This window comes from Rhinolophus sinicus, chromosome 11, assembly GCF_057876585.1.
Source record: "Rhinolophus sinicus isolate RSI-liver-muscle chromosome 11, RSI-T2T, whole genome shotgun sequence".
NCBI classification, from domain to species: domain Eukaryota; kingdom Metazoa; phylum Chordata; class Mammalia; order Chiroptera; family Rhinolophidae; genus Rhinolophus; species Rhinolophus sinicus.
In genome coordinates, this window is record NC_142511.1 from 16,449,684 (window position 1) to 16,460,886 (window position 11,203).

Consider the following 11,203-nt stretch of genomic DNA (forward strand, 5'->3'; position numbering starts at 1 on the left):
TACGACAAACCAGCAGGACCTACAGTGGGCTTTGCGTGAAGAAGGAATAAAAACTTCTGCTGTGTTACACCCCTGGGGTGTAGGGCTGCTTGCCCAAGCTAGTCTGTCCTGACTGCTATCCCAAGGTAGTTTCCTGTTCAAGTTCATTGAGGCCTGACTGACGCAGATACGCAGAGCTCCTTACATAGCAGGAAAACTTGGAACAACAGAAGGCTCAAGCTGTTGTAGAGAAAACTACAATCATTTTTAGGTAAATGCCGTTTTGAGGGTTTTCTCCAATCTAAGCAACACTTAGGTCAGGACTACAGTGTCCATTTTGCTTTCTCGAGTTCCCTAGAGAATTATTTTTAGGGGAGAGCAGAGATGGCTGCCATCCATCATTTTGGAAAGTCATGAGATTTACAGAGATAGATGCCTAAACAAAGGACAAGCGCATTAACAAATCTAGCTGTCCAAAAGTCAGGGCTAATGTTAACCAAGATGAGCATTACTGCGATTCCATCAAGATGTCCTGTTATTTATTCAACTTTTCCATTTTCATTTTTTATTTGGGTAAGATAATTGCTTGTGATAAGCCTCGGGTGTGGAGGTCTGGCGCATACAGAACGGTGAGGTGAGCTTCAGCCTGTAGTCTCAAGATGCACTAGGGAAAGGACACCGTGTATTAACATATTGAAATGATCTCAATTAACGTCCTTTAACGGTTTTCTTCAAAAAGGAGGGCCTCTCCAAAGTGAATGGCCTACTTATTACCAACAGGAAAAAAGCCTATTATGAAGATAATGTGTTTGCCTGCTTGAGGAAAGAAGATCTCTTATGAGTGGATTTCATAAGAAACAAACAAACAAGATGCATTTATAGTGTTTTTTCCCCTGGGTCTGATACCACAATGTTACCCATGCATTTCACTTCGCAGCGTCTCTAGCAGTATTTTTCATTGCTTCTGGCCACGACCTTAACCTGCACGACCCTTGGGCTTTGGTATGGTAAGTCCTAAAACAGAACTTCAGAAACTGAGACCTGATTATTTACGGGAAGACTTAGCACACAATCATAATCCTTTCAATGGAAAAACAGCCATGACCTCAGGCTCTTGGGTGCCACTGTGCGCCCCTCTCCCCCTCATCCCCAGCTGGACGTCTCCTCACCACCCTCTCTGTTCTGGCCTGAACACCCAGCAACATGAGTACAAGCAAATGCGGGTGTAGCTCCTGCTTCTGTGAAGCTGCTAACGGCTGGAGGTATAGTCAAGTGCTCTGTTAGACAACAATGAAAAGTGTCACTGGTGTTTGTTGGTGCTCAAGAGGAGCCCCAGGAATGGCATTACTATCCTCCTTTTTTCAGAGGAGGACCCTTAGGTTTAGAGAGTCCGAAACTGGCTCAGGGCTACACTTCCATGCTGCTGCTGAAACCAAAGAGGATGGGGGAGGGGTGTTACCACAGGCATTATTCCTTCCCCAACATCCCTTGTCAAAAACAAACAAACAAACCTTAAAAATAAAAGTTGTATCCTTAAATTCTTTTGTATCCTTAAAATATATACGTTTTACAGGCAGTCGCGCCTGGTGATCTATAGGCTGACATTGCTTGTGGTGTTATCCCAGCTCAGATCCCTCCTGGAGACCGTTCTTTCTCCATCTCTGACCTCACTCTGCCATCCCGGGTCCAGGCACCGTGCCTGCCCTCCTCTCCACCTCCTGCAGTTGAAGGATCGCCTTCTCTTCACTCCCCAAGGCTTCCTGTCAGCCCATCTGCCCACCTCACCTTACGTGGCAGATGTTGTTATTCATTCAGTCCATGTCCTCCTGGCTTCTTCTCCTTCTTCTTTTTCCCTCCTCCTCCTCGCCTCATCTTTTCTTCTGTCTTTCCTTCTCTTTCTATACCTCCTCCTCCTTCTCTTTGAGTGTGTGTGTATCTGCCAGACAGTAATGCACTGAGATGGATGACTCAGCCCTTCATTAATCATTCCAGCGCCACCTGGAAGTTTAGCCACTAAGTGAGATGCTTTGTAAAATGTGTCCTTGGAGCTTCCTACCACAGCCATCCCTGAGCAGAGTCGATGGCCAGCTTCCACAGGGACTAAGAGGTAAAAGGAACAGAAGCAGGAATGAAGACAGTGAATCCCACAGGAAGTTACATGGGATAATCACAAAAAAATTCTAGCTGAATTAAATAGAATCAGGGATAGATCAATTCTCTATTGGAAGAATTGCTCCAAACAGGAGTAGTTTCCCATTCCAAAGAGAAAAGGATGGTCTCCCTACAACTCTTTGGGAACTGGATAGACCCTCATTTATTCGGGATGCTTTAAATATGACATGAATGTAAAGGCAGGAAGCTAGACTTTAGCCTTCAAAGGGCCAGCCGTCACCCCAACCTGAATCCTCTCTCTGTAGCCAAGTCCCACCCCAAGCTGCCAATCTGGAAGCCATCGGTGGGTTCTCCCTCCCATGTAGCCTCAAAACACTCAGCAGATCCTGCCGTGCCTACTGCCTTGTGTTTTGGTTTCCTCCTTCTCCTCCCTGGTGGCTCTCCTCTGCATGGCGCTTGTATCACCGTTTGCCTTGGTCACTGGAGTGGCCTCCTAGTAGATTCCATGCCCCCAGCGTCATCCCTTTCCAACCTCCATCGCTGCTGCCTCAGTGATGCCTTCCTGCCTTTCCACAGCTCACCATGCCTCCGCAGCTCGTCACCAGCCTCGTGACCAACCACGCACACATTCTTCAACAAGACTCCGGGGTGTTTTGTGACCCTCTCCAGCTGCATCTTTTGCTACCTCCCAGTTCCCCTGGCTATACCCATGTGAATTACTAGCAGTACATGAATGGCCCATTCTCTCTGTCCTCCCTGGCTTTCCGTTTTCTGTTCTTTTCCCCTGGAATGTCATTAAACATCATAACCTGGCTGATGGCCAGTTCACCTGTCCTTACTCCCCTGTTCTCCTCAAGAGCTTTAGCACAGCTCCTGTCGCACTGTAGTATAAAGGTTGGTTTCTTTGTCCCTGTTTCTTCCCTGACACTTGGGGGGACCCATGCTATAGCCTACGATTAAATTCCTATGGAATTTAACTACCTGTTTATGCTGGCACACATAATGATATACTGCTTAGTAAATAACATTCAACATAATAGCTCTCATGCTGAGTTAAACATTATTATAGACTCTACAATGTAAACATACATTTTTAAAATAGTACAATTTCTTAACTACGTCATGAATACATGTCCCATTGCTCCAAATACATTACAGAATGAAGACCATTGTGTTCTCCTTCTCTCATCTTCTCTGTAGCTCCTGATGCCTCCCATAGGGAAGGTGAAGAGGACTCAAAGTCAAACAGTTGGTGAGAATGGACAATGTACCACAGAAAGAAGAAGAACACAGCCAAAGCTGGAGGGAAGGAATTTTTACTTCTGGAGGTCCACCCCTCCGCTGCATTCACTCACCATAATGGTCCATCCATCCATCTGAAGATGGGGACAGGGGCACCATATTTCCTTGTTCTTCCCATGTGGGAGGGGTCTCTGCTGCCTTAGGACCAGTATGCCAATGAGATCAAAGAAGATGGACTGGACCAGGGATGGCAGATAGTTTCCCCCCTACCTGCACACTTGGCTTGGTGGCAGCACTCTGCATCACTGTGCTGAGAAAGGTTCAGAAGCCAAGTCAGGGTTCAGCAGAAAAGGTGGTCACTTAATCAGCAATGGCTCCAAAGGCTTATGAAGAAGATGGTGGTCCATGTGCTAGACATTTGCCACCCCGATGTAGAGACTTTTATCAGTGGAGAAATAATCCCTTCTAATCCTTCAACACAGAGTGGAAATGCATTAAATGACCTCCCCAACCATGGATGGATGGGAGCAAGGTGGCAGGAGAAAAAGACAAAGTCCCAAAGTCAAGGGTTGATCAAGAACACTACCTCCTCTAGGCAAAGGAATGCCTCTGTGAGGCTCCACCCCAAGAACTCGGGATCCCCTCTTCCACCTGGCAAATGCCTGCTCAGTCTTCAGGACATGTTCAAATGTAAACCCTCTGGTGAAGTCTTCCCCAGGTCCTCCAGCTTATGCCTTCTCTCTGTATAGCACTGGCCTTTGTCACTACTGTAACACCTGTGCGACTGACACAAAACCTTCGTTTCTACACAGCTGTCTCTCCCACTGGACACAGCAGTCCTTGAGCATCTGCCCTGAGTCCCATTCAACCCCATATGCTCAACACTTTGCCCAGGGCTTTGAATGGATTTGGGTTGTTATTAAATTGTACGCTCCCTCAAAGGACAGTCTTAAAGCATTATTGATTTAAAAATAAGTTAGCAGTATGCACATTTTCTTACTGGATAAACTGAGATTCAGATTTCTTCATCGTGTTGTCCTGATCCAATGCGGCTTATGGGCCCAATGGATCAATCCAGTGGTTCCAATGCCTTATGACGATAGCATTGCTCCCCTCTCCTGAAGTTCTTCACTAGAGGTGGCGGAGCATTCTAGGCACAATCAAGGCTCAGTTCGTGTGTTACCACATCTGTTATCACCTGCTCCAAATAGCAAAACTGCAACCTGTGTGGGTGCTCACCTGCTTCTATCTCAAACTGTGGGGATACAATATGCAGAACTGAGAGCCCAACCTGGCACAGGGCCCACAGAAAGAAGACCACCCAAGTTCCATGTACTCTCCAACTGGAATGGTTTCTAAAAAAAGAAACTGCTGTGCTTTGGGTCATCCAAATGAGCTGCAGCAACAGCACCAACCACAGAGAGGTATGTTAATTCCTCTTATTAACAGGAGCCTCTATCATTTCAGAATATGCTTACTTTTCTGCAAGGAGACCACGCCAATTTATTCAACTATGTACAATGTCGTCATTCATTTGTGAAATGGGAGTTTTCTCTGTGACAAAACGCTGATCACTGACTTTTGGTGGCCCATCACAGGAAGCTAGATGGATGTCAGGGCTGAGATGAGGGTTCCAAGGCTGACAGTTCTTCCAAGAAGGGAATGAAGAGAAACAGGCCTGCCCTCATGCAGATTACATGCTGGAAGAGGGAGCTTGTTGGGCCATCGGCCTTCGTTGAGTATCTTCAATTGCCCAGCACAGCAGGAGGGAGCATGCGAGAGGGGAAAGAGCTGCAGCCTGTCCTTTGGTGTGTCACCTCAATATTCAGAGTCCCTTTATCTGTAACATGGGGATAATAATATCTGCGCTGCCTCCATCAAAGAGTTGTGGAGTGGATGAGTTACTGGATAAGAGAACACTTTGTAAACTATAACCCATTACTTTCTGTCACAGCACCCTGTTTATTTCCTTCATGACCTTTATCATAATCCATAGTATGTTGTTTATTTTGCTGCCTTGTTTCATGTCTGTCTCCTCCAGGAGAATGCCAGCTCTCTATAGGCAAGAATCTGGAACAGTGGATGATGCACAGAAGAAACTCCTACTTGGTAGTTACTGTCATCTTCCTGATACCCCACCTTAAGACATATGCATTCCTACCTCCACACCTCTGCCCAAGCTATTCCTTCATTCCCAAAACACCTCCCCTCATCTTTGAACAATCTAAACTCTATTCTTTCTTGAAAGGCTACTTCAAGTACCACTGTGTCTATGAAGTTATTGTCTCATCCCTTTTTAAAATCTTCCTTTGTCAGGCCGTTCTTCACTATTAAAAACACTGTCCACAACCCCCGGCCACACACACATTCACATCCTCACCAGGTGGGGTTATTGAGTATGTTTTCTCCATCCTCTTAATCCCAGCATAGAGCTCGGTCCAGCTCTGATTCTGTATTTCCTAATAAAAGACATATTTCTCAGACAAAGAATAGGAGCGTATCTCCTAGAATAGAAGAGTCATAACCAAAAAATCCTAAAACATCCAGGGTGGAAGGAGATGCTGGGCCCGAGACTTTCTCTGCAAGCTTGCCAAAGAGTTGACATTTCCTTCCTGCTCAGTTATCTCACCACACAGACGTTGATTAACCCACCAAACCTGGGAACCGAGGAATTTCCCAAAGGGACCAATTCATTCCTGCTAAGAACCTGGGAAGGAGCTGACCTTCCCTGTTAACAGTCAGATGTCCTGTGGGGAGAGGCTCCTGGAAATTAAAGTCCTCCTGATGTGGCCATCCTCCCCATCTCCTGGGATTCCCTTGTCCTGGATGAATCCACCCCAAATCAGAGACTCAACCATCTCACAACCAATTCTCTGCAGATACCACTCAGTGTCCTACAAGTCACTTCAATTCTGACACCAACTACCCAGAGTTAGCACAGACCCACAAGTTAAGGATTCAGTCCCTCAAAACTGCCCCCCAGCACTTTAGACAAGAAGGGCAAGTGGGTCCCCAGGTTACCCACACTTCTGTCCAGCTTGGCTACAAATCAGGAGTTCCCACCTCTCCTCCTCAGGTTTGTAATTTGCTAGAACAGCACAGAACTCAGGAAGGCACTTTACTTATGTTTACCAGTGTATTATAAAGGTTATAATTCAGGAACAGCCAAAAAGAAGAGATGCATAGGGCAAGGTATGGTGGGGGGTGGAGTTTCCATGCTTTCTCCAGGCCCACCACCCTCCCTGCACCTCAATATGTTCACCAACCCAGAAGCTAATCAAATTTCCTGTTCAAGAGTTTTTATAGAGCTTAATCTCCAGCTACCCACCCCCTTCCTGGAGGTCAGTGGGTGGGGCTGAAAGTTCCAACCTTCTAATCACTTGGTCTTTCTGGTGACTGGCCTGGCCTTAAGTCACTTCATTAGCATAAACTCAGGTTGGATCAAAAGAAGCTCATTGTGATTAACAAAAAGTACTCTTTCTATCACTCAGGAAATTCCAAGGGTTTCAGGAGCTCTGTGCCAAGAACCAGGAATAAACGCCAAATATATTTTGTATTATATCACAACAGCCAAGTGTGCTGAAAGCATCTCCTTTGACTTAGATGAGTTGGGAGTTATTATGCTTCCTCCTGTCCAATAATGACAGATGTAGTGCTCTGCTTTCCATCTTGCTCTGGCTGCTAGGAAGCACAATATGAAATGTGTTGCTTCATCCAACTACTGTGTTAACCTATATGATTGAAACAAAGAAGAGAAAGCAAAGACAGCCAATCAAGATTTTCTATTTTTATTCCATCCCATTAACCTTATTGTACATGGTCAATTTAGGTTCTTCCTGAAAAGAGATGAGATATAAATAAACTAACTGATAACACAGCCATAGGACCAGTATCTGAAGAAGAATTAATAAAATGAACCTCCAGATGGAGCCTGCTGACCCAAGCTGGTTGGCTTTCTGAAAGCAGAGCACATATATCCCCATGTGAAGTCAAGCCACTGCCTAGTTTTCAGGGCCAATACAATGCCATGCAGAACACTAACAAGTGACGACATGGTATGTCCTCCACATGAAGTTAATCATAGGATTAACCATGCCTGGGGGGTGGCAGTGATGCTGAGCAGTAGAAGAGGAGAACGTTATCAGCTGTGGCCCAGGAATGTAGACCAGCCGGAAATCAGGGTAGGCTTTTGCAGTCATGAATGAAGTGGGACGTCAGGTGAGCCTTTTCTGTTCTGAGGTATGAGCTTCTTAAAGACAGTAACTGGGCAGCACTGATTTATTTTTGACTCCCCCACTCCTAGCACAGTGCCTGGCCCACCCTCAATACTCAATCAAGTGTTTGTTCTTATTTGAGTGCTATTCTTTGTTTTCCTTCTAATTTTGAGGCATGTGATTATGAACACTGGGGAGCATATCAGTTTGTTTCCATGGGAGAAAAGAACTCCGGGCTGGGAACCAAAAGACCTGGGCTCTGGGCCCCACTCCTAAGGAGCTGTGTGATTTGCACAGAGCAGATGAGCAGCACTTAAAGGAAGCAGCTTAAGTCAGACTTTGGATCTGAACACTGGCTCCTCTTCCTGCTTTGTGACTTTGGGCACTCATTTATCCTCTCTGTGCCTCCTAGTGCCTCCTCTGTAAAATAGGGTGAACACCTAGGAGGTGTTGTGAGGACTGGATGAGTTACTATCTATGAAGTATTTAGAATACTTCCTAGCGCATACTACACATTCCTGTGAGCTTTTATCATTTTAACCAATCACAGTGTTTCTAGGCCTTAATTTTTGCATCTCTCAAGGATCAGGTTAGAACTGGGTGAGAGATGTCTGATCTGCAGCAGGAATCACTGCTTCCTAATTCTCTACCCACAGCAGACATCACTAATTGATCACTGCACTCTCTGCTACTGAGTCCAGTGAGAGCTTTAAAATCTTTCCCAGGGCAATCCTCCAGGCAGTCACTGTAAGTCTTTCCGAGTTAACACAAGAAAGGAAACCTGTTTGCTATCCTGGGAAGAGATTATCTCACAGATTCTATCATTCTTAATGAACAGATGTGACAAAGGTGTGCGAAGGTCATGGGAAAGACAAGGAATCCACCTGTGCGGGATTTTCAGTGCCACTCCAGCTACCATCCTCGATCAACCAACACCTCTAGTCACACAGCTTGGCTGTGCTCAGCTCCCCCCAGAACAATGACTGAACTGTTTTCTCCTTTTGCAGTATGATTGCAGAGATAAAATGGTGTGTGGCTAATTGCTGGGTAGACCACAAACAGAGCCACCTCACAGGCAAGTTCAGACTGGCAGAGATGGTAAATTCTTCAACATGATAACCAAAAGATTATAGCAACACATGGAAGTGGGAAGAAGGTTTTAGGGAAACAAGAGGTTGGCTTCGAGGCCAGAGTAGTCAAAAACAACCTTGTATAATAGTGAAAAACATACTTCGGGTAGAAATACAAGAGGGCAGCTGATGCTCAGATATGGGAAAGAGGACTTTTACCTGTGAAAAGAATAAGCTGCTGTAGAAAGTTAATTCTTAGTTATCCATGGAAATCCACAAATAGTACCAAATAATATGTAATGTGTTGATTAAAATAACCCAGCTGGGAGACCTGCCCATCAAGCCATGGCCTCCTGCTGACTTCCCTTTCCTCATTTCCCCTCTCTTCTCTCCATTACTCCTTCTTTCCTCTCCCTCCAAGTTCTCATCCCAGCATCACTGTATCCTAGTGAAGGCTTTCCCACCCTCTTTTTCTTCCCATCTCCATTGCCACTAGTCTCATTCAGGTATAAAGCATCATGGCTGCCCCAGGCTCCGACTCTCTGCTCTGGCTCTTCCTGCACATTGCCACCTTTCCCAGGCATCTCAGGAAAGCTCTGATCAAAGCACTTCTCCACTCAAAAACTTGCCATGGCTTCCCCTTCTTGTCAAGTGAAGCCCAAGTTCCTAGTCTGACATGCGTTCCATCTACCTTTCAGGCTTAGTTGCTGCCACTTCCATTCCCTCTGCTCTCTGCAAACAGCCTAGAAGCTGTTCCTGAGATGTACACTCACCTCTTGGAGCCTGTTGACTCTCCAGTGCTTGCCTGTTCCCCCACATCAATGGCCTTCCCCCCAGACTCTGCAGGCCAGGCATAGGCGACTCTTTCAGGATGTTTGAATGTGCTGACACTCACCCCCTTGAGTTTCAAAATCATGACACTCTTCCTTGGGGGATGGGAGCACCGTACATTCCCTCTGAAGGCTGCAAGGAGCTGCTCCCACCTCCTAGGAACCTCTTGCTTGCACTACCAACCACCCGTGGCAAGGGCTGCTCCAGTCCTGACCCCAACCTGATGGGTCTGGTGGCAATGGGGGCTCTGTTAGCCTGCTGTTAGGAGAGTTGGAATGTGGTGGAGGAGGGGTTGGCCAAGGGATCATAATATGTAAAAATCACTTCAGAATCCTCTCTTGTCCTCTATCTCCTTCTACCGTCTCGGTGTTGTTCCCTGATTTCCCAAATCCCCTGTAAGGCCATTAAAGTCAAAGCCGCAATATTCTGATGGGTTCCAAGTCATCCTCCCCCCCACAAAAAAAAACCCCAGCCAGCTAAGTACAGGCTAGACCATAGAGCTCGTCCGTCTTAACTCCTGTCCTGTAAATCTAAGGTGGAGGGAGTCGTCCTGACACATCCTCGGTTGGAAATGAAACCCTCACCACCTCTAGTTTATGCACCTCCAGAACGGGACTGCTTTGGCTGCTCCCCACCCCTTCTGCCCATCTGCTGGGATGGCATGGTGCCTGTTCACAAGTTGGTTGGAGCCTATGGAGGTGCCAGGCAACAATGTGTTTTGATGGGCAGCCTGCAGAAGGTGGCAATTGCCATCTCTTGTGAGTGAAGGCCATAAGCAGAGCCAGCCCTGGCGTGCCAGGTCTCTGTACACTTGTTCACACCTGTTGACTCTCCAGTGCCAAGGAAAGTGTACTTGAGCTGGGGACAAGGGTGGGGGGAGAGGACGTTCTCAGAGCACCAGCCTCTTTAGGTTTCTTTGTGAGGACAGACAAAACCTGCACAGATGTGGTCAGTCAGACCCAGAACAACACCTGTGTCCAGCACTAGACTTTGTCCTCTATCCCTAGTCTGTGCTAACTACGGAAAAGGTACCCCCTGGGGCGATGGCAGCACAGGTACAGTTCAACACAGACACAAGCCTTATCTCTAAGCTAGAGAAGACAGGCAAAGAAAAGGCCAGGCTGAGTTGAAGGAAGTTCTTCCCACTGATAGCCTAAAATGCTTTGAACCCTGATAAACTATGTCCCATCCACCTAGACACCCTCCACCCTCCCCCACCCTCCTAGAAAATTGCTGTTTTCTAGCTGGGACCTGAGCCCTGCTGCAGGGTCAGATAGACCTGGTTTTGTAGTTCAACTCCACTAACTGACCAAGCGATCTGGAGTAATTTATTAATCTTAGCTGAGCCTCAGGCTTCTCATCTCTAAAATGGGGTAACCACACCTACTTCCTTGGTCTGATATGAGAATGAGATAGGACGACACGAGTAAAGTGCTTAGTGTGGTATCTGACACACCATAGGTGCTCATCAAATGCATTTCCTTTTTTGCCCTGCCATTTCCTGTCTTCTTTTATTCTCCATTCCAAATAAGAAAGGTGTTTCGGGAGCCAAATTATATTACAGATGTCAGTAATATATAATTGCAATAGGTCATTGGGACTAAGTAGCAGAAGAGAGTCCACAGTAAACACAGTGGGAGAGATAAAAGAAGAGAAAGAGACGGAAAGAGAAGAGGAAGAAACTGGGGTTCCCTTTCTAAAAGGCCCCTTCCATCTCTGCACTCCCATGTCAACGCCTCATTCCAATGATGGCTC